The sequence below is a fragment of the Melanerpes formicivorus genome, unplaced genomic scaffold (genome assembly GCF_026170545.1).
Source record: "Melanerpes formicivorus ecotype bairdi unplaced genomic scaffold, bMelFor1.0.p_v2 SCAF_8, whole genome shotgun sequence".
Lineage (NCBI taxonomy): Eukaryota > Metazoa > Chordata > Aves > Piciformes > Picidae > Melanerpes > Melanerpes formicivorus.
In genome coordinates this window covers 21,817,895-21,842,961 of record NW_027142360.1, presented here as the reverse complement: position 1 = coordinate 21,842,961, position 25,067 = coordinate 21,817,895, and the positions used below count along the sequence as shown (strand labels likewise).

General features: G+C 48.1%; 1 protein-coding gene across 5 annotated transcripts in view; it reads left to right on the top strand.

Moving 5' to 3' along the window:
* Positions 1–25,067, top strand: part of TCF20 (transcription factor 20) — a 139,583-nt gene that overhangs the window by 42,742 nt on the left and 71,774 nt on the right. The window contains exon 1 of one of the 5 annotated variants that reach the window (XM_068142593.1): positions 14,522–14,565. The exons of the other annotated variants lie outside the window; for them this stretch is intronic. The gene's annotated coding sequence lies outside the window, so the exon portion shown is untranslated. Of the gene's footprint in view, positions 1–14,521; positions 14,566–25,067 lie in introns of those variants that run through there. 5 annotated transcript variants of the gene reach the window in all.

Sequence of the window (25,067 nt, the reverse complement as noted above, 5' to 3'; positions counted from 1 at the left end):
ATGCATCTCCAAGTATTAGTAGCTCCTTTTTTCATCTTTGGATGGACTACTTAAATCATTCACATTATTGTGGCTTCCAAGGGTTTTTTCTTCCCCAAATCCTTGGTTTGTAGGGAGTGCCATTGAGAAGTCAGTATAACAAATAGGAAAAATATGAAGATCTCCAAAACCTTACTGACAAAAAGGAAACCTTGCAATGCATTTCATTGCTGCCTTCCCTAGTTAGATGTACTGCCACTAGTGATGAGGCAGAAGAGCGTGAGATCATCTGTGGCTCATTAGAGGCAATATCAGAATGTAGGACAACTGAACACATACCACTTGTGGCTCTTGAGCAGTTGTGAAAGCCTGGACTACAATCAGCACTTCTGTCTTAAGGTTCCTAGTGCTGTTAACACTTGCAGAGTTCCTTGGCATTTTCTAACCTCTCTGGTCTTGTATGAATCTGTCTTTCAGAAGGTGAACTTTTTGGGCCAGAAATGGACAGCTTTGTCATACAGGCATATTGATAGGATGAGATGCTGAATGTTGCTATCAGAGTTCTAGGCAAGTGGATCTGTCATGAAAAAATTGGTGGTGGGTAATGAGCAACAGGGAGGTGAACTATTGCTTTTCACTGCTTGCCACCTCTACATTTCTCCCAATTTATGATATCTTCACAAAAAGGAGAAGCTGCTCCTCTGCTGCTGGCTGCACAATGCATAGCTCCTGATCTCTGCAGATGCCATGTACAAAATCTGTGCAGTGAGTGGTATTACTTGGGAAAGCTGAGAAGATAGGGGTTTATTGTCTGTTATGGTGAGGCTTGCTCAAGTCTCAGTGTCTGCAACCTCCAGAATTAGACAGTTTGCATTTGGAGTTGATACCATCATTGATACCATCAGTGGGGCCTACTGGGCTGAACCAGCTGTTTATGCACCCTGTTTATGCACTTTGTCTTTCTTCTGCCACAGGGTAGATGAAAGAGGCAACAGGACCGAGCGCAGGGCTCAGGGAGCGAGAGGGATAGAGGATGGGTGGGGGACAAACTTCACGGCACGAGTCTGGCGGGAAGGAGGAGTTGGGCCCCATTCAAAATGGCTGCCACCGCATTCAAGAGGCCATTTTAAGTGCCTGTGCTCCTGCTCTCGCTTAAGGGTGTAATTTGAATGAGCCTGAAAGCCAACACAAATGTTCGGTTCCAGGACAAATCTGTTCTGGTTTGGGGATTCATCCGAGTCCCCACAATGCGTAAAGTGCTGCGGGATGAGAGGTGATAGATTGTGGACATGTGAGAGAGGAATTTTATATTTATTACTGCCTTGGCAGGGTGCTTTTCACATCACCATTCGGGTACAATTTTGATTAGATTTTTATGCTGAGCATCGGAGAAACACTGCTCGTGTGTACGTAATTCTCCCTCCCTTTTGTGCTTCTCTTCTGTGATAAGGAGAACTCTGTGCTGATGAAAGAGACAGGGTTGACAGTCCTTGCACTGTAACAATACAGTTTAGACAATGACAGTAAAAACTTCCTCTGCCAGCTTGGACGACATGTGTTGACAGGGAGCAGAGTGCCTCTGGCAGCAGGAGGAGAGGTAAGTTCCTGCATCTTGCCCAGTTCGTCCTGACCTGTGCAAGACTGGAAAGGTGATGGTAGTTTCCATGATGTTGACACATATGGGGGACCCGTTCAGTGGTTCTCAGTCCATGTGTTGCTCTCCTTTGTCACAAATTGTTGTTTTGTAACGGATTTTGTTTACTCCCAGTGTGTGCTGGCTCTGAACTAGCACTGAAAGCAGATAAAATTCATCTGCAGATGGAGTGCTGTCTGTTCTCTCACAGGTACTTGTTTTGGTTAAATGGGTAAACATCAGGAAAATACCCTTCTCTGCAGACTTCCCTCACACAGTCAGAGTTCTAGGGCAGTGGTAAATCTGTTGTGTATATTTATATCCAGCTATTTATACAACCTTTGTCTTCCTTATAGAGCTTTTTTGCAAGCATCAATGCATGTATTCTACTTTCCTTTGTGTCAAAACTAGTAGTGTCCCCATTTTACAGCTTCATAAAGAACTGTATTGTGTGGTCTGAGATGGTGCAGAAGGTCTGCATCAAAACTGGGAACCAGAACCCAGGTTTCTGGGAATCTCGGTTTGGTGTCCAGTACCCAGTAAGAATGAGCAAGAAGGCAGGATGGGTTTTGTGCTCATTTAAAGATGTATTTACATATGTTTGCCTTGAATCTGCTTCTGGAGATGCACAGCTTCAATGTGCCATTTTTGATTAGAATAATTGTCTTGAAAAGGAGCTTAAAAGGATAAAAACGTAGTAGTTTTTTTGCATCTTCACCACAAACAGCATTGCAATTGCACTGTGGAAATGCATCTGGCTTGTGGCATTTGGCAGAACCAAAAGGTTTGACTCAATCTGATCTTGGCAGAGCAGAATGTATGAGGAGACAATTGCCAGCAAGTTGATTTAACACGACGAGGTTATAAGTTGTCATCTGGGGCTATAGTAGTTTGAATCTCTGGTCCTTCTCCGCTGCAGTAAGTAGTAAAATGTTTGCTTACACCATCAGGATGTTGGTTAGTTCAGGGTTACTGTGAGTCAGCAGGCAAATGGTAACTAGTTAGTCATGGTAACTCAGTTGTTACTTCTGTGTTTGCATCTCTTGGACTGATTTTGGTGGGTAGCCGTTGTCAATGAAGGGCAAGTGAAAGGAAGAGCCTGAGAGTTAACCTCTCCTCACTGGTTGCCTGGATGCAGGTGAATCTGCCTGCAGACCTGTTGGCTGGTTGGGTTGAAAAGTGGAAAGAGATTTGTCTGGATCTAAGTTGCTGTCCTACTGAAGGATATTTTCACTGTTACCATGGCTGCCTTATGGCAGCAAATGGAGAAGGCCAGAAGTGGTGGTGTATGGCTTAGTAGTTCAGTTCCTCCTACAACTGGAAGACTGACTTCTTGCAGAAATGGTGGAGAACCTTTCCCTTGTTGAAAGCCAAGTTGGCCTTTCAGACAGCCGCACATTAGCCCATAGCTTTGCATTGTCCAGCAGTGATGTGTGAAGTCTGGTGGCTCCAACCCATGCAAAATGAACTTGAGATCTGTACCCAGCCCCTGAGTGGCAGATCACAGAATCATGGAATGATAGAGGCTGGAAGGGGCCTCCAGAGGTCATCTGTCTCAACCCCTCTGCAGGTACACCTAAATTAGCTTCCACAGGAATGTGTCCAGGTATGTTTTGAAAGTCCCCAGAGAAGGAGACTCCACAACCTCTCTGGGCAGCCTGTACCAGTGCTCCATCACCATTAAAGTTAAAGTTTCTCCTTAAGGTCAAGTAAAACCTCCTGTGTTCTAGTTTGTACCCTTTTTCTATTACTGGGCACCACAGAAGAGAGTCCAACCCCATCCTCCTGACCTCCATAATTTAGATATTTATATTCATTTATAACCTCCTTCCTCAATCTTCTCTCTTCCAGGATAAAGATTAGATCTCCTACCCAAGCTCTAAAATTTTAAATAGTCCACACTGGGGGCTCACCTCTCCAGGAGGAAACTCTGCTTGCAGTGTAAAACCACTGTGCACTTACACTTGTTTATACAGGGAAGTTGGCGTGCAGTAAGCTGGAGTGTGAGTTTATGGCTCCCTAGCTGTTCTGGGCTATTTTGTGTGGGCATTTTTCATACCCAATTAAGAGCTGAGCTGCTTGCTCCAATGGTGTTGATGGAGTAAAGAGTGGCTGTAGTGTGAGTGGGTGTGCAGTGCCCAGCATGCTGTCCCTTCCCAGCCCAGTTTATTGCCCCCTTACCAGGGTGAACAAGCCCTTGGGTAATGTTTATAGTTTACAGGAGGTCATGTGGGGTCAGAGCAGCAGCCAGGTGATGGGCTAAGACTGAGGAGCTGTGTGGCCAGCTTGGCTGTGGCACCACATCAGACAACGCTGGGACGTGGCTGGCTTAAGTGTGCTGGGGATAAGATGGGAACATCAGTAATGCGAGTGGAAAGCAGTGGTATGGTGAAGGGGCAGCTTCCCAGAGACCAGAAGCATGGGGAGACCCTGGGTCCTGCTGGCTGCAGGGTTGCGCTAGTGGAACCCTGCCTTTCCGCTGCCTTTGCTCTGCAGCGGCCGGGGCAGAGCCCACCAGCAGGCTGCCGGCGCTCTGTGCGCTTAAGGAGAGCAAGGGCTTGCCGCGGGGGAGCACAGGCTGGCATCTGAGCAGCTTCACCTCTGCCCCGCCGGCTCTCGGCAGCCTTCCTGGCTGCCTGCTGCCTCTCCCCAGCTGCCAGCCCCCTGCCCAGGGGCAAGGGCAGGCACAGCTCGTCCTCTCCCCAGGCTGGGAGCAGGGAAGCGAGGGGTGGGCTGCAGAGTGGACCACGTCCCTCAGGCCCTGATCCTCCCCCCGACGCCCCGTGTCAGGCGCGTGTTTAAGCCTGTGCTGGTCTCCTGGACACCTTCCCGGTGAGTTTTCCAGAGAATGACTACAGATGAAATGCAATTAGACACAGATGGACGGGGAGTGGGGGAGGGGTGGGAGAGGAGCCGAGTTTGAAGATGGGGGAAGGGGAGCGATTAATTGCGAGGCCGTGAGGCGGGAGCGGCGCGTGCGAGAGGGGGATGAGCGCGAGGATCAGAGGTCCCCCCTGGGAGACGCTCGCCGGGCCGGGGCCGGCAACCTGAGGAGGTCTCTCTGCTCTCAGCTGCTGCCGCCGCCGCTGTTGTGGTTGTTGGAGAGCCAGAGGGAAGCAGCAGGCGTGTCTCAGGGATGATTAATCATGTATGGCAGCAGTGAGGAAGGAGGACGCGGTGCACACACGGAGACCAGCACCTCCCCTACCCCTGCGCGCCTTTGGCTCACTGACAGCAATCTTTTCTGCTCTGAAATCCAGCCCCAGAGGAGGACAGGCGGAGGGGGACCGTGTTTCACCTGAGCCAAGAAATGGCTCTGTACCCACCTGTCCTCGAATCCTGAGCCACCCCATCCTCTGGGAGCTCTGACACTAAATCTCCTGTGTCTGAGGAAGAATGGGGAAAAAAAAAAAGTGAAATCAAGGAGTTGAACTGGTCCAGGTGGGAGGTGAGGCAGACCTGATTGAAAGTTTAATTAGCAAGGTGCATGGAAAAAAATAAAAGTGGGTTTGGCAACAGCAGGCTGTGAGTGCTTCCCAGTTGGAGAGGTGGGGACAGGGCACAGAGTAGTCCAGGTGTCTCTGCCTCGGGACTTGTCAGTCTCCTCTCTCTCCACTCCCTTGAAAAGAAACGAGATTTAAATATAAATTGGTCTCTGTTTGGGGGAAGGACTTTGATTTTTAAGTCTCCAGGATTTGACTTCTGAGTGCTTTGAAGAAAAGCTTAAGAATTAGAAACATGGGGATTTTTGTATGGGCTATTTTTTGAGAGATCCAAGTCCTGCACAGGTAGAAACTAGGAGACTCATGGTTAAACCAGGACCCCTGGCAGGCTTCCAGCTTTAAGCAGGCTTCCCAGTCTAATGGCCGTTACCTGTGGTGGTCTACGTGCACATCTTTGCCTTGCAATTTCCTCTCACACTTTCTTCTGCAAGTAGCTGAAAGTCTCCCCTTTTCTCTGCATCCCACATCAAAGCTATGGCAACATGCTTCCCACTGTCATTATCATCTGCAGTGGATGTTGTCAAGGTGTTCATACTTTTCCCCTTAATCTCAAAGGCTCCACCTCTTCCACAGTCTTTAACAGTTCTTTTGGGGAGCTTTGGCCTGAAGGAAGGTATTTGATTATATTTTGTTGCTCCTTATTTCCCTCTGCTCCAGATTTTCTCAGTGCTGTCTTCTGTCATGGAGGTGGGATCTCTTGGCTAATTTTTCTAGCATTGCTCCCATGTGCTGCCTTTACGTTCATCCCTGCAAGATGGCTAGAGAGTGTCGTAAACAGCTCCATGTTTTCCATGTGCTGCTTCCTTGTGCAATGCAGAGTAGTGGCCAGGATCTGGAATGTACTAATTTCTTTATCTCCCCACCTCCCACGCCCTCCCCCCCCCCTCTTTTTCCCCCCCTCCTTAATGCTGCTAAGTGTAGCTAAGTAATATTTCATAAAGCTAAATATTGTCATGAAATAAGAGCAGAGTAGAGCACACAAATTGTTTGTAGGCAGAACTGAAGGACTGGGGTGGGTCTCTCTGGACAAAGTTAATTTCATTGTGAAATGTGTGCTGCAGAGCTACGGAAAGCTAGGGTACAGCTGATGAACTTGGAGGTACCTTTGCAAGGTTGTTTTGGGATCCCTGGATTAAAAAAACAACCACCCAAACCAAACAATGCAGTTTTCCAAGCAGAATTGAAACATGTTGATGGCATCAGAAGCTGACAAAACTGAGAGCTGGAATAAATACTTAATGCTCCTCCCCGTGAGACCTCTGCTCACAGCCAGTAGTCATGGAAAACAGGACAAAACAGATGCAGATGCCTGAGTGAGTGCCCCTTTATTTGTTGCTGTTGTGAAGTGAGGTGTTGTCCTCTCCTCACCAATTTGGTGAGCTTCCTTTGTGGTGTTGGTGTCCTGGAGTGGTGGCAGCAGGAAAGGGCTGGAAGCAGCTGGCACACTGCACCCACACCAGCCCAGTGGATCTAATTTGGGGATTTGGGCAGCATAATGAGCTCCTCTGCTGAGGCTGTGTGGAGGGACATCTCTGCCTTGCCTGAAGGGACTGTCTGCCCATTTTGAACGCGAAGGGACCAAGAGCAGGCAAAGGGCTGGGAGGCTGTCCATGTGCTCAGGGCTGGTACAACATCAGTGTTTTCATTTGGAGCTCTTCCCGAGATGACTTTCTCTAAGGGCAAGCAGTGAAGGACAGGGCAGCTTGTCCCCTGTCACCTCTTTCACATCCACTGAGGAGGTGATGGGAGCAGGGGGCTTGGGCTGAGCCTTACTTGGCTGTGTACATGATTTAAGAGGAAAGAAGAAAACCAGGGCCAAAAGGATATAACTCGCTCACTTGGCTGGCAGCTGGGCAACAGGAGGAACATGTTGCTAATTAATGTAAACTATAGATCACATTTGGACAGAGGTGATGCTGTAATGGGGAGTAGCATCCACCTTTGTGCCACTGAACCATCCAGAGGGATATTTAGTCTGTCTCTAGGCCCCAGGGATCATTTTGGCAAGTCCTCCAGCTTTGTGTTGCCCTACAGCACCAGCACTGATGGCAGTGGCGGTGTCCCTGGGGGATAGAGCTTCCCAGACTGGAGGCGAGTAGGACTCCTTCCTTATCAGGTGGCACCTTGGGGGTCGCCTTGGTCCCTCCCCTGCCTGCAGATGCTTTCTGACAGTGTAAGGGGAGCCTGCGGAGGATCTGGGGGCTGGCTGCCAGGCTGCATTTAATTCCCCCAGCTGGCAAACAGGAGGCCTGTGTCGGTTGCCGGGGCAATGGCGGGAAGCTGTGTTAGTTTAATGAAGCATTGGGAAGGCTGCTGTTTATTTCAGGGGAGCCGGGGCGCTCTTGCCTGCCAGGATGCTCCCCTGGGGTGGAGGGGCAGCTGCCAAAGGGCTTCTAGGCCCCGGCTGCCACACTCTTTCTCTTGAATGCTGCCCTTGGCCCTTTCTGGGGTGCAGAGGCTGGTGTTGGGCCATCCCTCAGCACAATATGTCTGCCTGCTCCGCTTTCACCCCTTCCCAGGGAAGCTCCCCCTGCCTTGCTCCTTCCTTGCTCCTTCTTTGAAGGGCTTAGTCCTTGCCCAACACAGAGTCCATCCTGAGATGCTGGGCTGGGTGGATGCTCCTTCGTCATCACTGCCTGCCTCGGGTACAGCAGTTACAGACTGGGGTGTTGAATGTACTGTTTGATTTAAGCAAATGAAGATTTGAAGCATCAATGTCTTCATAGCAAAGGTGACCTACAAAGGAGGGCAAGAAGAAGGAAGCAAGGGGGGGAAAGACTTGCATTTATGCCCCTTTTCCTTTTATGGTTTAAAAAGGACCAAATGTGGGGCTTGGGCTTTTTTATCCTCCTTTGCTTCTTTTCTTCCCAGCATGTTATTTCAAGTACAAAGGGATTTCTGGTCTTATTTAACCTCTGGGGGAAGGGGGGATTCGATGGACAACTCAAGCCTTAATAGGCTTATGACTATTCAGATAAAACTTCATTAACTGATTATTTTAAAAATAAGCCTTATTCAGACCTGTTAAAAATCAGTGGAGTGTAAATGGGTGTGAACAAACAAACACTAGGTGAAGAGGTGGTTTGAAAGTTCGGTAAGCCGTGTCTGTTTAATACAAGGCTAAGCAAAAGCCTTTTGGGCCACAGATCCATGAATTTTCAGGGGGGAAAAAAAAAGGGGCAAAATAAGACTATTGTCTTGCAAAGAGGAAAAAAAAGGCCTTTCATGTATGAAAAAATGGATGTATTTGGTAAAGAGATACAGACACAAATGCACCTGATTTTCCTTCCCCCTCTCCCCTCCCCCGCTTTTTTGTGTTTTCCATTTAAAATGCCGGATAAACAAACGCTGTCCTGGATGGTGCTTCTTCAGCAGGTGTAGCAGAGCCCCACCTTGTCCTGCAGAGCAGCTTTCTGCATCAGCCCCTGCAGGACCAAACCCCCCCCCCCCCCCCCCCCCCAAATACAGCGGCACGTTACCCACCCCGTGCCTGCATGCGCTGCTGGGGCGGCAGCATCCCGTGGGGGTTGGTTTGCAGGTTGCTTGTGCCAGCCCTGCCATGTGGATGGAGGACAAGGCGTGAAGCCTGCATCAGCCCAAACTCTCCGACCCCCTGTTGCTAGCCTCCTTCTCTGGCCCGTTTCTCCCTGAGCGCGCAAGTCTCGCGCCCTGCGGATGGCTAGTAATTAAAAAGCCTTGGAGGGGGATATTATTGAGTTAACAGTAGTTATTTGTCAGGCTGCTGGAGGGGGGGGGCGGGGGGGGTGCAGAGTGATCTATCCCCAGGGAAAGCGGCACTGACGAGGGGTGGGGGGGAGCAGGAGGGAGGAGGAAGTGGGGGCGAGATTGGCAGGTGACTGCCAGCTCCGAGGAGATGACAGCGGCAGCAGCTCCGCCAGTCCCACTTGAACACTGCACTGCAGGTACTGGGTTAATGGGTGGGAAGTGGTGAAGAAGAATATCAGGGTGGGTGGCTGGAGGGGAGGGTGTTGGCATGGGGGAGTTGATTTCTGCTAAACGCCAAGCTAGGGATGACACTCTCCATGTACATGTAATCATTAGACTTTTCATTCCCAAGAATATTTTCCTTCATGTAATTTTTTAAAATGCAGAGAAATCTTTCCCCAGACCTGACAGTATTCTACCTACAATCACTTCCCCCTTGCCAATATTACTGTTCTCTGCACAATTGGTCTGAAATGCTGTGCTATTTTTGACCGTTTCTTTAGGATATTTGTAGTGAAATGTTAATTTTTAAGGTGCTAGGAATAGGCTCCTCAGTCCCACATCATCTCCCTGTAGCAAGGCCCTTTTACTGAACGTGAGACTGCATTACAATCCAAACCTCACAATTTCCTTGTTTGATGACACTGACTATCCAACTAGAAAATTCATGTATCCTCCTTTTGCAGGACTGGCATGTTAGACCTAGACTGAAGTCCTGATTGACATCTGCAGACAGCATTCTGGCTGGTGCTCTCACTCTCCCCCTATGCTTCCACTCTCTTTCTTTACACCCCCCCCACCTTTTTTCCTTTCAGAGGGCAAAACGTTTTTGCAAAGGGCTGAGGACATAGGCTGCACAGGGAGATAAAAGCAAAGAGCCCTCATCCCATGTAAGAGTTCATAGATGTGAGGGGGCTGGCAGCAGGGTTTGCCAGGGGTTGAAATCCTTCTGTCTTTCTCCCTTCTCCTGTGTTTGAGTTTGAAATCCCCCCCCCAAAAAAACCAACCAGGGTTATCTCAGACGTGCAATAGTGAGGGTTTAGATGTCAGCTTCACTCTGTTTCATTCTTTGTATACAAAGAGAGAAAGAGTATCACAGATTTGCACCTAGGCTACAGAGAGTGATGCCTTGGTTCATCACAGCGAAAGAAGCCCATGGCTTCCAGTACAGCAGAACTAAGCCCCAAGGGCCTCATGCAGGCGTCCTGTCCTCCTCCCTGCAGCAGGAGCCAAGTTTAAGGAATCGGCGGAAAGTTCAAGGCACACGTGTGATCGTAGACATGCATGATATATAGCAAACAGAGGAGGCTGCAGAAATGTCTCTGTTCTAATGCGTCTCCCTCCTACCACCATCAGCCTTCTGGAAAGTATTTAGCCATCAAAATGTCGCCTTTTCTCTTCGACCTGCTGTTGTAGTGGAGAGGGACACCACCTGTCCCTGTGCGCATCTGGTGTTACAGCTTTCAGTCCAGATACTAGGTTAGGTAAGGTGTTCTGGAAACATCTGATGGGCTGGTGCAGACCCATCTAAGTAAACCCATGGCTCAGGTACTATACTGGTGCTCTTATCAGAAATGCCTGCAGTCAAATGGGCAAACTCCCTTTCATTTTCCAGCACTGACATAGGCATGCTGATTTATATTACACAGAGATACATATTTTGACTGCTTGACAAAGAAAATCATGCCCACGACAGCTTCTTGTCATGCAAGTAATCTTAGTAAATGGAAGCATGACCAGCACCATCCATTTAGAGGTGTCTTCTGCATGGTGGTTGCTGGAGTCCTGGCGTAGCTGGTTTCAGGGAACTGTGTTTTGACCTGGTGACTGCCCTGCAGTCTTTGCTGAATGGCACTAGGAGCTTTGGGCATTTAGCAGCTTTGAAAATGACATCATAGGCATCTTACATGGCACTTTTCAAGTGTGCATTGGTTTTAAAGCTTCGCAGACGGCCTTTTGGCCATAGCTACAGATCACACACACACTGAACTGCTCACTAGGAACGGCAGTTGTTTGAATTCAAAGGAAAAATACACATTTCTCTCCTGCCTTTGTCCTCCCTTTCTCTGTTTTCCATGTGGCACAAGGATCCTGGGGATGTGCCTTCTGGTTCCTGACGTGCAGCAAGACCTTGAGCTAGACCATGAACCTACAGGCCTGTTGGCTCTGCTGGGGGTAGAAAGAGCTCACCATGTAAAGTGCTACCTGCTCTTTGGATGCTTGCGCTACAACCTGCTGTATTTTCACTGTTACTAATGTGTGGCAGCAAGAGTTCAGATGTGTGCAACCTTGTCTGGGTGCAAAGGGGGCTGGGGGGAAGACACCAGCAGAAGACACAAACAAACCCCCCTAGTTCAGAGTTCACAATTAATAGGACTGAAATTTTGGGCAAGTCTCAGGATAGTAGGATCAGGTAAGACAAAGCCAGCGCTGGGAGCTCATTTTAATTTCAACCATCTTGTGTGTGTGTAGTTGGCTGTCTTTGTTTAAAGAACTTGGCCTTCAGGTAGATTTTATTTGGACAGCTTGCTATTCCAAAGAACATTAATGACTTTCCTTGAGGAGTTCCAGCCAGTACCTTTGCACCTCGGCTCTCTTCTAGTCCTGTTTTCTCTTTTCCATAATCTCCCGGTGCCCGGCAGCAAGCCTTTAGGGTACATGCGCAAGCGAGAGGAGCTTGAGTTGGGGAATTAATATTCCTGGAACATAACACCAGCAGCATGCACACGCTGAGGAGAATATTAGAGCTATTAGCGGTGGGAGTTTGGAGTGCATGCAATATCTAGATGGAGAATTCAGTGTGATTAATCTGCCTCTAAGCAGCAGCCTCCGGGCTCTGGGAATTCTGTGGCACGTTTGAAATCAGAACTTTTTTTAATTACCTTTCCGCATCAACAAAACAATCGCAGTTGTGGGGAAAAAAAGCCCGGTCGGTCCCTGCCCTCCTTCTTTCTTTCTTTCTTTTTCTTTCTTCCTCCTTTTCGGATGAGATGTGCTGCTGAAGTCCTGACTATTTGTGGTCCCAGCAGCTCTGACAGCACTTTGCACAAGTGCAGAGGGACTTAGCCTGGGAGCCTTGGCTGGCCTCCAAGTCAGGTAATTGCGTCGTGGGCCAAGTTGGAGCAAGCCTCTGCTGGTTGGTGTGCGCGTGTTAGATTCCTCCCTCTTCCCCAGTTCTTTATTCCGCTTCCCAAAAAATGCTTATGCTTTCCTCTCTCCCTGCTTCACCTCCTTGCCTTCCTGGCATGCTGGTAGCCATGTTTCCTCACTGCCATGGGCAGGTTGAGAGAGATCCCCCCAGGAGAGGAGTGACATAAATGAGTTTTCTCTCATGCAGTCAGCAAGGTGGGTAAAAACCCCCCGCCATAAGTGAAAAAGATTAAAGGGGACTCAGACAGTATAAATAAGGTAGCAAAGTTGTGGCCAAAAAAGGAGCAAGGCTTGCTGGAGGACATGAGATTGGATAGGGACCTCTCTGCTTGCCATTTGTACGTTTTTCTGTCACACAAGCAGAGGCAGGAGAGTTCATTTTTTTCTGTTCCATCCATGTTTATTGCTGGACTGGCACAGAGAAGCTGTAAAACAACAGAGCAAATCTTCCCTGATGCCATGGCCATGCCAGGACTGCAGTGATGCCCCAAGATGCTGGGATTCAAAATCAGTGCAGGAATGGAGGCTTCAGCCATGGAGGAGCTCCCACCTGGAAGAGCCACTTGGGTTTTATGCTGGAAGCATGGAATGCTGCTGGGGTACAGAAGTTTCTGATGAGCACCTCTTGACCCTGCCCACTCGTAGGCTTCTGGTGCTGCTGTGCGTGCTGCTAGCCCTCTGGGGCACTTTGGGCACTTGTGGGGTGCTCCTGCTGTCCCGCAGCAGCAGGCTGGGAATATACCTGCCAGCCAGTTCATGTCAGAGATCTGGATCGTTTCCTCTTCACTTCTCGCTCTCTCCACACACAGATTTCCCTCCTGCTGCACCAGCAGGTTGCAGGAAGGGCAGGCTGCGATGGTGGTGCTGTTTTCTTCTCCCTTCCAGGTCAGCATGGCAGTGGGGAATGCTTTGCAGGTCTCAGTGAGGGCAGGGATGGAGACTAGAGAGAGGAGTGGACACACTGTGAGGAGCACAAGCTGTTTCCCCTTTGGCTCTGCAGTTCAAATAACTTTATAAATACAACACTGGCTGCAATTAGCACAGTTTAATTTTTTTTTTTTCACTTTTTTTTTCCCCTTATTTCACTTGGCTGTGGCTGTGCTCTTGGCTTATCCCTCTGAATTCCTGGCCTTCAGGCATGATTAGCACAGTGCAAGTGTTAGAGCTTCCTTGCTTCAAGAGGAGAAAAAAAAACAGTAATTCCATTTTAACAGGTATTTGTAAGAAATTTGGTTTATTTACCAACATCTTTGAGGTTGTGTTAAATTTCACAATATTCATGTTAAAAAACAGTCCTCCAGATGAAGAAATAATAACAACCCCCCCCAAAAACCTTACAGATTTCCAGGTCATATTAAGCCAATAGCTACTTAATAACCCTGCCTCCCCCGCTCCTTTCTTTCAGGGTTTATTTCAGACATGACTGTAGAAGTCTGTTTTGTCAGCTTTTGCTCCCAGAGCAACATCCAAGCATTGCCTTGTGCTGGGAGTACATGAAAGTCTCCTGGCCTTTCTGTCACCTATCCCAGCCTCCCTGCCCTTCCCCAGGGCACTTAAAACTTAAAAACAAGGTATGGAACTGTAAGCCTCACCCCTTTAACCCTGTTGCCTTACTTAGGCCTCACATACAAATCTGTTACTTTAACACTGACCTTTAATACCTCTTTTACTCTAGTTAGAGTTTGAAAGTGCTTTTGGCTCTGCAGATGGGGAAATAAAGCCCCAAATGCACGTTGCTCAGCCTTCCCTCAGCCCAGCCCGCGGCTCCCAGACCCCTTGTCACCGAGCTCCGCTGACGTGGTAGCCCTGCTTGCCCGGTGGCCCTTACTGCCTGCCTCCGTGGCGCATCCCAGGCATGACCTGCAGCATCCTCCTCTTTAGCTCCTTTCCCCTCAGTCCTTTTCCTCCGTAAACCCCCCCTCACCCCCCCCGCCCCGAGCCTCTTCCGTGGTCACCGGTCACCCTCGATTTCCACCCCAGCACCTCTCGCTCCAGCCCCGTGGGTCCAGCGCGGCTGCGGCGAGTGGCTCTGTCCCAAAAGGGCTGCAGGAGCCTGAGTTGTGCTGGAGGATGGCGCCTGGGCTGGCGCTCGCTGTCTCTCTGCCCAGACCGCTGTTAAAAGGTGTTTTTGTCGTGGTCACAAACTTTATTTAGGGAAAAAAACCCCACCGAAACCCACAACAAGAAAAGAGAGTATGTTTTATATAAAAAAAGAAAAAGCCATTTTCTTGGCCAGCCATTTCCTGAGTTCCCTTTGTTACTACTGCAGATATGTGTTTGAATAAGCCTTTTCCCCTCCCCTCTCCTATTCCTCCCTGTTCTACCCTGCAGTGAAGTCACAATCCGGCGTTTGTGGGCTCTCTGTGATGTCAGAGACTCAGCCTTGTGACTTCACGGCGGGCTCAGGCAGAAGGTGCAGACGGGGCTGAGAGAAGAGGAAAAAAAAAAAGCCCCCACCTCTTCCCTCCCCCCCTTCCCCCCCTCCACCCTCTCGCTTTATAAAACCAGTAGCTGAGATAAATCGGAAGGGGGTGGGGAGAAGCAGCAGGGAAAGCTGAGAAAGATGCCAGAAAGGTACAGTAAATGGGCTTTATCTCCCTCTTCCTCCTCTCGCCGAAAGTTGAGAGTGGAAAATTGCCCTGCAGAGGCCAGCTCTCGCCGACCACGCGTGCGGCGGCGGCCGTGTGTCTGCGGCGCCCTGCGCCTGTCACCCGCCCCAGTGACGCCGCCGTGCCCGCCCGGGGTGCCCGCGGCGGGGGACGCGTGGGGGGTGGGCGGCGAGGGCTGGGCCGGAGGGCGGCGGGGCGGTGTGGCGGCGGGGGGGCAGCCGGAGCCACGGGCAGCCGCTCGCCGTGTCCCTTTTCAAAGGCCCCAGCTGTTGGCTGCTCGCTGCAGTCTGGCTCCTGCTCCGAGACCGACATAAATGGGTTATGGGGTTTATGCATGTGCGGGGGTGGCTCTCCCCACCCCCCCAGCCTTCCCCTTGTATCTCTCGTCGACGATGGCTTGGGTCTTTTTTTTTTATTTTGTTTTGGTTTTGGATGCGTTTTTAATCATTTTTTTCTCGCTCTGCAGGTTGAGAGTAGCACGGGGGTGGATGGGGTGGGGGCCTGCCATTTCCCCGTCATGCGTGGGTATACAGCAAGAGGGAGAAGGGCAGGGCCTCAGGGTCATATTCTCAAGGGCTATGAGATCTGATTTCGTCTTTAATATCTCCTTTTTTTTTTTGGAGGGGGGGTGGCGGGGTGGGGGTGGGGATGTGGGCTGGCTGGTTTTTTTGGTTGGTGTTTTTTTTTTTGGGGTGGGTTGTTGTTGTTGTTTTTTTTTGCTTGTTTGGTTTTTGGTTTGTTGTTTTTTTTTTAACTGCCAACCGCACAATGGCAGTGTGGGTGCACCAGCAAAGAGCAACCTAAAGAAAAAGAGGGGGGAAAAAAAGGGAAGAAAAATAAAAAAGGGGAGGAGGAAAAGGGGGGTTTAGCTTGCCCCTCCCTTCTTCTTCAGCATTTTTTTTTTCAGTATTATTATTTTTTTTTTCCTCCTATGTCAAATTTAACGTTCGCTGGAGATTTTGGACAAAGACGGGGGGCAGTGGGTGGGCTGCTTTGAGTTTTGTGATATAATATGACTGGAGTGAGAGAGTAAAGCGTAGACAATTAAGGATCAGCGCGAGGTCTTTGCTCATTCAGTCTGTTGAGGAAGCCGTCATTTTGTGTTAGTGTGTGTGTCTGGAGGAGGAAGGATAGTGGAGAGTGACAGTGGAAGGATGCCTAATGTTGTGGTATATTTGTACTTGCTAAATACCCACTCTAGGAAAGCAGGGGGGCTTCAAAAGAAAGGGATGATGGAAAGGAGGTCCTTCTGAATTCGCCTCTGAGGTGAAGCCGCTCCGGACTGGACTCTTGGTGCTGGGATTGTGGTGTTTTGTTGCCTCCTCGAAAGGGGAGGGCTGAGGAAGGAAAAGTGCACGCAGGTGTCAGGCAGGCGCCTTGCCGCCAGCGCTCTGCCTACGCACCTCACCGCGATGACCGGTGGCTTCTGCGCTGCTCTGGGTCGTGAAGCTCCTGGGCAAAGTGCCACATCCCTTCCAGCTCCGGGCTCCTCTCTGCTCCCAGGTCACTCGGGTCCCGCCGCTGCACTTCACTCCTAACGACCCAGAGCGCATCCTCCTTTTGTAGTTATTTATTTCCTTATTTCAACTACTGGACCCTGGCTGTCTTTTGCCAATGCCTTTCAAGGCTGATGAATAGCACCCCCTGCAGTTACAGAGCTGATCTTTTGTAGCACAGATGTATAATTAATTGTGCAGCACTTTTGCAGTCTGAACAGGCAAGTGAATTCTTGGAAGACGCTGCTGCCCGAATCTCAGACTCCCTATTCCACAGCCCTCAGGAAGGGACCTGCTGGCCATGGGTTGAGAACCTCTGCTCTACTGTACCGTCCACAGAGATTGGAAACAGAATTTGAATCCAGGTTTCTGGTATAAAAATCAAATCCACAACCCCAAAGCACTGCTGCACAGCAGGACTGCTCTCCTCTGCCCCTGCTTTGACATGAAAGGACTTTTGGTGTTATTTGCATCTCTGCTCCATAACAGCGGGGATGTTTAGGGTTATTCCCCCCTCACCCCCCCTTTTCTTTCTTCTCTCAGAGGGGAAGCAAGGATTTGTTAGTTTGTAAAGCACTTTGAAGATAAAAATCATTATCTCTGCTGAGTGCTGTCTGTTGGCTTGCAGGCTTGGCTGGGAAGTGAACCTGTGAATCACATCGAAGCTCCCTTGAAGGATGAAGCCAAATGACCCATCAAAGGGTTCTCCTTTGTACCTCTGGGGGCCTCTAGTCCTAGGGAGAGAAGTGGTGAATGACCAGGTGGAACTGCATGTGGCATGTGAGCCAGCAAGGTAGAGGGCCATGAGCAAGGTATGCCCTGAAAAACTGAAGGCAGAGGACCTTGAGGATGTGATTTAGCCCAGATTAGGTATAAAGGAGACTTTAAGCCCTCATCATCTTGTCTGGGTACAGCAGGATTGTTCCCTATGGGGTCTTCCTCAGTTCCTTACCTACCTCTGCTTTTAAATGACTCCTGAAAGTGCAGAAAACAGTGGAGAAAACCCTTTCCTTTGATTTCTCTTTGGCTGGGGACATCTGTCACCCAGGACTGTAACCATAGGTGTTCAGGGAGGGGAAAAGCATGCATCACTTCAGCCCCATGCTAGGATATGAAAAGATTAAATCTCTTTCCTAAGCAAAGTGGAAGGTCCCCAGGTGTCTTCTCTTGGGCTCAGAGATTGCAGTGGGAGAAGAAGGCAGGATCCAGCTGGGTAAGAGACCTCATCAAGAGGATAAAAGCATTTAGGGTAAAGGACAGTCTGTCTCTCTGAGTAGGGGAAGTAATCAGTGAGGATGTGCAAGGGTCTCTCAAAAAGCTATAGGCAGGCAATGTTTGTATCAGAGGAGAATGTTCAGTCAGCAGTGAAGTGGAACAAGCTGAAAGTGTTAATTGGTTTGCTCCCCCCCGCTCTGTTCCAATATTCACCTTTTCTTGTGACCACCACTGGTTTTTTCCCTATTTTTTTTTTTTTTAAGCATCTCTTCAATCTCAATGAAGAGGACTGTTAAGGAAACCCCCTACTTATCACCTAAGGCTAGCTGCTGACTTGCTGTTGCTCAAGATGAGATAATGCTAGCTGATTATAAATAGGGTGACTACCCTTTTTCATCAATATTAGCAATAAGCCGACACCTTGATCTTCAGCCTGTGGAATGAATTACTGTAAGAGTCTGAAGCATTGGTAGTTGAGGAGAAGAGTAGGCATCCCTTCTCCCACCTCATGCTCCCTGCTGTGGAAAGACTTGGCCTGCATGGGCAGATCTCTGAACTGTGGGCAGGTACCTGAGGGAGTATGAAATTTCACTTCTGGTGAAATGCTTTGTCTCCGCAGAGGTAAGGAACATTTCTTCATTAGAGCACGGTTCAGCCAGGGTTATTGAGGAAACACCTTGAGGACTGCTGGCCCCCCCTTCCACCCTCCAAATGCTGCAGTTCTGAGTTAGGACAGCTTTTTGTTTAATATGTGAATTTGGGCTCTTTCTAAAACTTGACAAAACAGGTGAATACTTAATTGAGTTGGTAGGTTGAAATGAATTGTGCTTCTTGAGGCTTCTGTTCTTGTTTCTGTGCTCACTGGTGATGTCCTAAGAAGAGCTGCCTACCTCGTTTTCAGAGCCATGATTGAGCTGACAGCGTTTTGTTAAGGCCTAATTACTCTGAGCACATTTACAGAAAAGTTAATTGGGAAGCCTTCAGTCCTAAAATCGCTTCTCAGGACAAATGTGAGGGCCAGCAGGATTCCCAGCCGCTGGAGATAACCTCTTCAAGAGGGATGGCGAAAACCCCAATATAGAAGCAGAGGATTTGTTAATTTGAACTTCAGTAGGTAACTAAATGAGTCCCACAAATCCTGAAGCAAAGCAAGTTACTAAAATTTTCCTGTGTGCCTTGGATTTTCTAGAGACAGGTCTGTCCAGTATTTACAGAGTTAAATGATGATTTTCTTAACCCAGGATAGTTCCCTCTGTCATCTGATAGCTTTCAAGGCATTGTCATCATTTGGGTTAGGTGGTGGGAATAAAAATAATCTTCTTTCCCCAACTTTTGTTTAAAGTCATAGTGTCATACTATCAGTCAGGGTTGGAAGGGACCACAAGGATCATCTAGTTCCAATCCCCCCTGCCATGGGCAGGGACACCCCACACTAGATCAGGCTGGCCAGAGCCTCGTCCAGCCTGGGCTTAAACACCTCCAGGGACGGGGCCTCAACCACCTCCCTGGACAACCCATTCCAGGGTTTCACCACTCTCATGGTGAAGAACCTCCTCCTCACATCCAGCCTGAATCTCCCCCCCTCCAGCTTCATTCCATTCCCCCTAGTCCTATCACTACCTGAGATTTAGAATAAACCAAAATAAACCAAACCAGGTTGGAAGAGACCTTCAAGATGATCGTGTCCAACCCATCAACCAATCCAACCCACCCAAACAACTAACCCATGGCACCAAGTACCCCAAGTACCAAGATCCTGAGAAGTCCCTCCCCAGCCTTCCTGTAGGCCCCCTTCAGATACTGGAAGGCCACAATTAGGTCACCTCGGAGCCTTCTCTTCTGCAGACTGAACAGCCCCAACTCCTTCAGTCTGTCCTCATAGGAGAGGTGCTCCAGCCCTCTGATCATCCTCATGGCCCTTCTCTGGACACGTTCCAGCACCTCCATGAGGTGCTGCAGCACCTCATGAGGTGTGTATGCTCTCATGTAACCCAATCCTGACTTAGATTTTAAGTGTGGCTTCAAAGCAATGCAGAGCCCTGAAATGAGACATTCATTAATGTCTTTTGAAAAGTACAATTAGAAGGTTTGAGCATTTAATGTATTTTTATGAGTCTTCTGATACAAAATAGTTGATGTGATTGTGTTTGAAGCTGGGGGGGGTGGGGAGGAGTTTCTCCTGGGTTTTTTAGCAATAGGAGATACAGAAGTAAACTGTGGTGGAACTTTAAAAATATTTTTTAATAAGCCAGTCTCTCTGATGAATCAGGACTGGAGAACATCACAGTGTGTAACAGAAAGCAGAAGTCAGTTTCTGTGACAAGAAGTTAATGAGATTTCATGCAACATCTATCTTTGGTGGATCCTTAGATAACTACTACAGCCTTCTTACTAGAATAATGTAGAAGACCTCTTGGTTTTGGTTCAGTTGGATGCCCCGTGCTTTGGCCTCTTGCTGCTGTGACCTTTTCTCGTGTGCTATTTCATGTGCCTGAGTTCTGGAGTGCAGTAGCAGCAAGGTGACTGGAAGAACTAATGCTGTTCCTTTGGGGACCTTTTTTTTACCACTCCTGTTGGAACAGCTGAGATTCAAAACAGCTATTGCATGCATCAGGGAGGAAACCAACAGGGAGCCAAATAAGAATCAAAATCTTAGTTGCCTCTAAAATTTGGGACTGTGTGTCATGGGGATTGAAGCTTGTTAAGCCTGGAAATTCCCACTTCCCTGTAGGCAGAGGGGGGAAAAAAAACCACCAGCAAAATGAAACCTCTGTGAAAGGCCAGCAGAATGCTGAGACAAAAGTTTAAAAATCCTTTTCTGTAAAACAGGTTCAGGCAGGACAGAGTTTGTTTTGTGTAAGACCATTTAAAAAGAGGAGCTCTTCCAATATTTGAATTTCTCCTTTTATTTAGATATGTTCAGCAATTGAGATAATGAAGATTTATTGATGGCCTTTTCTGCCTTGCTGGAGACAGCCTTGCTAGGGAATCGTATTTGTGTGGCTTTCTATTTTAATTTCCACCTTTATTACTTTGGACATATGCATGGAAATGCAATTGGCTTTTCCTCAAAAGTCCAGCTTCTGTTGTTTGTTGGTTTGGGTTGGCTTGGGGTTTTTTTTAGCAGATTCAGTTTCTTTTGTCTGCACCGTCACAACCACTTGCACAGCAACTGATTCTTCCAGAAGCAGCTTTTTACCAGGAGGTAAAAGGAATAGGCAGAAGCTGAACAGATCTTAAGACACAAAGATCTCATTTTCACTAATCAGCTCCTTATAACAGGAAGATGAGAGGACAGAAGTGCTGTGGCATTAAAAGATGGAGCAGAATTGTCTCACATTCAGGTGCTGTAATTTTTCTGCTTCTATGATTCAGCATACCTAGCTTCAGCTGTTCTATCATTTTCCTTCCTTTGAGATGCTCCAAAGTCTTTCAATCCAGTTGTTGCTCTGTTGCAGGCATTAGGCTGTAGGACTTACACTGTGGCTTACAGAGGTGCTTCTTGTGTCTGGAGGAGAGCCAGTTCTGAGTGATGCACCCAGGATATGACAGTCAGTGTGTTGAGAGTCTGTGCTCATCCAGAATACTTCCCAAGAAGCAGATAGATCCTTTGGCTGTCTTAAGGGGAAAAGTTCAACATTGGTGAATTAATGAGAGGAGAACCCTCTCCATCTTTGCTGCAGTTCCTTGGGAGGCATCTGATACTGCTTCTCCCTTCTGTAGGGTCAGATGTAACACTTCATCTGAAGTAAGTGTAAAAGAAATAGGAGGAAGGTAGGGGAAATCCTGGGGCTAGATAGGAAGAGAGGTAGGAAATGCTAATGAGTGCAACCATACTGATGTCTTTCTTGGAGAAAGAGACACAGGCTAAGCTGCCCTTGCGCTGCACTTGCTTAAAGATGTAGCTGTCCCACCGTGAATATAAGTTTCAGTCCCTGGTTGTGTGACCTGTAGGTGCCCGATCTTGCTGTCATCTTTTGTGTTATCTATCTTCAAGCTAGTCTCTAATGCCCATTCCCATAGCATCTAAGTGCCTCTAGATGAAAGCCATAAAAGTGCAGTGGTGAGCCTGTGCATGACATGAAATTGTGTAACAGGGGAAAGGATTAGGATGAGGGTAATACTTGGAGGGGACAGATGCCGTGCCTGTGAGAAATCTGCATGCCTGACTCTGTGGAGATTTCAGCTTCCTGGTGCTGCTAGTTCAGTGCTTTTCATCAGTAAGGAAATCTTTTGTAAAGAAGATGACATCTCTCAGAGGACCCCAACAGCTGCATTCAGAAATTATCTTTCTTCTGACATACACTGGGGCACTCAGAGCCTTCCCAGCATATGCTGTCTGCAGATTCCTTCTCCATTCCCCCAAGCTGCATCGCTCTCTGTTCTTCCCCATTCTAGGCAGAGGGAGCTCAGAGGGTGTGTGGAGGTGAGAGGTGGTTGAGGTCAGGAACGGTGTCATGCTTCCATTTCTCCCCCCCACAAGCTGCTAATGTATGCTTCTGGAGAGCCACATAAACTGAGTGATTACTGAATTACGGCTAGATCAGAAGTGGTGACCTCAAACACAGAGGACGACTCTCTATTTGGCAGTCCCCTTGTGGTTAGGAGGACCTTTTGTGTCTGGGATCTGTGGGAGAGGAGAAAGGGATGTGCAAGGTAAGCCTTGCATTAAGGCACAAGATGTTGGGGGGGGAAGCTTTTTTCTTTTGCTTCTGCTGTTGCAGAGTTCATGTGCAGTAGGAGAGTCAGTGCTGCTTGCATGTGGCAGCACTGGTAGGAGCAATGGCACTAACCCTGAGGGCTACTTAGGGGACTTTGTTGCCCATAATCTCTCATCCATCCATTACAGAGGATGATGCCAAGTCTTGAGGCCATTTTCCTGCCTCACTCTGCCTTGTTTGTGCCTCTATCCTCAGAAGCACTTCGATTAGGAGGTGGGGGGAGGGTGTCTGGGAGGAAATGGGTAGGACTCAGAAGCTATCTGTTCTGGTAGTACCATAGTGCCTCCTGAGCAATTACTGCTGAACTGATTTTCTTGCACTGAAAGCAGAGACTTCAATCTTTTCTTATGACAGTGGTGTAGCACATCTGCTCAATTCATAGTGCTTACTCTTTGATGATGGAATCTGTTTGCTGGAAATTTACATACAGGCCTGTTTAGTTTGTTGCAGTGGTTAGCAATTGATCCTTTACGGATTTGTTTTGATAAGTAACCACTTCTGACCTTAAATCCCTGGCTATTTGTTTTTTCCTTCTCAGAACTGAAGGATGATTTGCTTATAGGTTGCAAGTGTAACAGTAGCATATATAGTGATGGCTTTACCCTAGGACTGCTTGCATGGATGTTAGATTCCTGCCCTGATCTGGTGTTTGCCGGCTTAGAGCCCTGGCAGCGTGAAGGAGTTACTTTCTTCGTTAGTCCTGACAGGGTTTTATTTCTAATGAATTTTTTTGGTGTAACTGATGGTGGTTAAGTACTTGGCACTGAATGGCCAGGGCAGGAGGTTGAATTGTTGAATTTCTTATTTCTTTTCCCTTTCTTTTTCCTCCTTTTTTTTCTCTTTTTTTGGAAAGAAAGTGAAGTGTTCAGTGGCAAAGAAAAACTCAGTGATATGAACAAGGTGTACTAATGACAGCAGTTTTTCATCCAGAGTCTGCAGACAGCCAAAAATTAGTTTCTGAGGTAATTGAATTCTCCATTAAACTGGGTGAGGTTGTATGTTAAAGCCTGATACATCACTTCAAAAGCTGTAAAGGGTATGGTGTCTCTGCTTTCTATGCCATTTAACTACTGTAGTGGTGGAAACTTTGTTCTGGTTCTGTGCATTACCAGGGGTACCTGCTGTAGTGCAACAGCTGACAAATAGGGTAGCAGTGGCAGTTGCCTGCCTTTTACATCATGAGGGGTTTTTTAACTTCATTTCATCTTTTAAAAACTTCCATTTCATCCTTTAAAGTCAGTTGTGTAGCTTTGAGCTTTTAAATACTTCAAAAAGCAGCTCCTGTCGTGCTTTCAAAGATTCACAGATTGCATTGGGTTAGAAGGGACCCTCAAAGGTCTTCTTGTCCTGCCCCCCTGCAGTCAGCAGGGACACCTCCAGCTAGATCAGGCTGCCCAAGGCCACCTCAAGTCTGATCTTGAATGTTTCCAGGCATGGGGCCTCCACCACGTCTCTGGGCAATCTATCCCAGTATTTCACCACTCTCACTGTAAAGAACATCCTCCTTAAGTCCAACCTAAATCTACCCTGTTCCAGTTTCAAACCATTGCCCCTTGTCCTGTCACTACAAGCCCTTCTAAACAGTCTCTCTCCAGCCTGTGTGTAGGCCCCCTTCAGATATTGAAATGTAGTTATAACATCTCCCCAGAGCCTTCTCTTCTTCAGGCTGAACATCCCCAATTCTCTTAGCCTGTCCTTGTAGGAGAGGTGCTCCAGTACACTGATCATCTTTGTGGTCCTCCTTTGGACCTGCTCCAGCAGGTCTATGTCCTTCTTGTGCTGGGTGTCCTACAGCTGGACACAGTACTCCAGGTGAGGTCTCACCAGAGTAGAGTGGCAGAATCACCTCTTTCTATCTGCTGGCCATGCTTCTTTTGGTGCAACCCAGGATGTAATTTGCCTTCTGGGCGCAAGTGCTTATTGTTGCATGTCCAGCTTCTCATCCACCAGTACCCCCAAGTCCTTTTCTGCAGGGCTGCTCTCAATCTCATCATCCCCCCCAGCCTGTACTGATATCAAGGATTACTTCCCTTGTAATACTTCCAGGTCATCATTAGCAGAGGTAGGAAATGCTACTACGTTGCAGCAGACTAGCGATACAGGTGTTTAAGTAGGCAGATGCACTCACTTTTGGTCCTTTGAGAAATATTTGACTTGTCAATGTGAGTTGTCCATGTAGCTTTGTAGTGCCTTTTTGAGCATTTAACAAAACTTCTACTATTCATGATGCAAGCTAATTTTGGATGTCAGGTAAAACAAGAACTATGACAAGGTTATATGTAAGTAAGTTACGTTCTCATGTGTACACAAAAGAGGTTTATCTTAAGGTAAGTGTAATTTAAGAGTGCTCTAAACACTCTTACCTTATAAATCTACATAAAGGATTGACCTCAAGTGACATTTTGTTTCCAAATAAGACAACAGATAATGGAAAAATCAAATTCTAAAAACCTTATCGAGTTCCCCCACCCCACTACAGCTTTTTTTCACAGCCCTGGGTCCCCAGAGGAAATGCTGCTCCAACCAAGCTCTTAGCATGCCGTGGCAGTCAACAAGATTAAGGCTGTCTGTGACTGGAGCAACCTCAGGGTTTGTGACAGTGAATGTGCTGTTGGAGCCTCTTCTCCAGGCGAGGGAAGCGATGACCTCCACCTCCTGCATGCCTTTGCGAATGGGCAGCAAGTGCTGAGGAGAGCAGGGGCATATGTACTGCGAGAGCACGCAGGAAGGCAGCCACTCTGTGCTCCAGCTGCAATTCCCAGGTATCCAGTGCAGAGCATATTGCAGTAATCTCATCTAGAGGAGAGAATGCCTAGATCACAGCAGAAGACTTGCCGCTGAAAGGAGCCATCACCTTTTGAGTCCAAAGAGGAGCAGAGAGCCGGCAAGTTCTTCCTGAGTGCTGCACAGTTGCCTGGCAGGCAGCTTGAGAGTTCCCAACACCCACAGATTGTTACCGTGAAAGACAAATGGTAGGAGCATGTGTAATTGTTATCTGCACTATTTCCCCCCCCCCCCCAGACTATTGCCATCTT